The sequence below is a fragment of the Lampetra planeri genome, unplaced genomic scaffold (assembly GCF_965212315.1).
Source record: "Lampetra planeri unplaced genomic scaffold, kcLamPlan1.2.h2 scaffold_423, whole genome shotgun sequence".
Taxonomy (NCBI): Eukaryota; Metazoa; Chordata; class Hyperoartia; order Petromyzontiformes; family Petromyzontidae; genus Lampetra; species Lampetra planeri.
Genome location: NW_027615246.1, coordinates 32,501 through 35,000, shown reverse-complemented (window position 1 = coordinate 35,000; position 2,500 = coordinate 32,501).

Genomic DNA, 2,500 nt, shown 5'->3' with positions numbered 1-2,500 from the left:
CCTGTGGAAGTTTCACGGCGTTCGTACGATATTTGGCGACGCAAAAATGAGCGATTTCCCAGCTCGAGAGAATTCGGCGCGAGAGAAACGATGCCCCGTAACGCACATGAGAGCAATCCGGGCCAATTTCTCCCGTTTGATGGGGTCTATGTGTACAAATTTTGACTTTTTTGAGTGCACGTGCAAATCTGCTGAAAAAGCCTGTGGAAGTTTCACGGCGTTCGTACGATATTTGGCGACGCAAAAATGAGCGATTTCCCAGCTCGATGGAATTCGGCGCGACAGAAACGATGCCCCGTAACGCACATGAGAGCAATCCGGGCCAATTTCTCCCGTTTGATGGGGTCTATGTGTAAAAATTTTGACTTTTTTGAGTGCACGTGCAAATCTGCTGAAAAAGCCTGTGGAAGTTTCACGGCGTTCGTACGATATTTGGCGACGCAAAAATGAGCGATTTCCCAGCTCGAGAGAATTCGGCGCGAGAGAAACGATGCCCCGTAACGCACATGAGAGCAATCCGGGCCAATTTCTCCCGTTTGATGGGGTCTATGTGTAAAAATTTTGACTTTTTTGAGTGCAGGTGCAAATCTGCTGGAAAAGCCTGTGGAAGTTTCACGGCGTTCGTACGATATTTGGCGACGCAAAAATGAGCGATTTCCCAGCTCGATGGAATTCGGAGCGAGAGAAACGATGCCCCGTAACGCACATGAGAGCAATCCCGGCCAATTTCTCCCGTTTGATGGGGTCTATGTGTACAAATTTTGACTTTTTTGAGTGCACGTGCCAATCTGCTGAAAAAGCCTGTGGAAGTTTCACGGCGTTCGTACGATATTTGGCGACGCAAAAATGAGCGATTTCCCAGCTCGATGGAATTCGGCGCGAGAGAAACGATGCCCCGTAACGCACATGAGAGCAATCCCGGCCAATTTCTCCCGTTTGATGGGGTCTATGTGTAAAAATTTTGACTTTTTTGAGTGCACGTGCAAATCTGCTGAAAAAGCCTGTGGAAGTTTCACGGCGTTCGTACGATATTTGGCGACGCAAAAATGAGCGATTTCCCAGCTCGATGGAATTCGGAGCGAGAGAAACGATGCCCCGTAACGCACATGAGAGCAATCCCGGCCAATTTCTCCCGTTTGATGGGGTCTATGTGTAAAAATTTTGACTTTTTTGAGTGCACGTGCAAATCTGCTGAAAAAGCCTGTGGAAGTTTCACGGCGTTCGTACGATATTTGGCGACGCAAAAATGAGCGATTTCCCAGCTCGAGAGAATTCGGCGCGAGAGAAACGATGCCCCGTAACGCACATGAGAGCAATCCGGGCCAATTTCTCCCGTTTGATGGGGTCTATGTGTAAAAATTTTGACTTTTTTGAGTGCACGTGCAAATCTGCTGGAAAAGCCTGTGGAAGTTTCACGGCGTTCGTACGATATTTGGCGACGCAAAAATGAGCGATTTCCCAGCTCGATGGAATTCGGCGCGACAGAAACGATGCCCCGTAACGCACATGAGAGCAATCCGGGCCAATTTCTCCCGTTTGATGGGGTCTATGTGTAAAAATTTTGACTTTTTTGAGTGCACGTGCAAATCTGCTGAAAAAGCCTGTGGAAGTTTCACGGCGTTCGTACGATATTTGGCGACGCAAAAATGAGCGATTTCCCAGCTCGATGGAATTCGGCGCGACAGAAACGATGCCCCGTAACGCACATGAGAGCAATCCGGGCCAATTTCTCCCGTTTGATGGGGTCTATGTGTAAAAATTTTGACTTTTTTGAGTGCAGGTGCAAATCTGCTGAAAAAGCCTGTGGAAGTTTCACGGCGTTCGTACGATATTTGGCGACGCAAAAATGAGCGATTTCCCAGCTCGATGGAATTCGGCGCGAGAGAAACGATGCCCCGTAACGCACATGAGAGCAATCCGGGCCAATTTCTCCCGTTTGATGGGGTCTATGTGTAAAAATTTTGACTTTTTTGAGTGCACGTGCAAATCTGCTGAAAAAGCCTGTGGAAGTTTCACGGCGTTCGTACGATATTTGGCGACGCAAAAATGAGCGATTTCCCAGCTCGAGAGAATTCGGCGCGAGAGAAACGATGCCCCGTAACGCACATGAGAGCAATCCGGGCCAATTTCTCCCGTTTGATGGGGTCTATGTGTAAAAATTTTGACTTTTTTGAGTGCAGGTGCAAATCTGCTGGAAAAGCCTGTGGAAGTTTCATCCGACGAAAAAAGCACGTTCTCGAGAAAGCAGGAGAGCTAAGTCATTCACAAATTAGCTGGATTTGGCTTGTGGTTCGTTTCCCAAGTAACAGAGCGGCATCAACCTTTAAGTGCACGCCAGTACATCCCCGTGGGATACAGGGGGTCTCGGCGGACTTTGCTCGGGGGAAAAACGTCGAGGTGAGCCGCCTGGCCATGCTGTTCATGGGTCTCTCCTTTTTAAGTTTCGCCTGCCAATTTATTTTCTCTAGCGGTTTTATACACTAGCACTCGATGTTTTGGG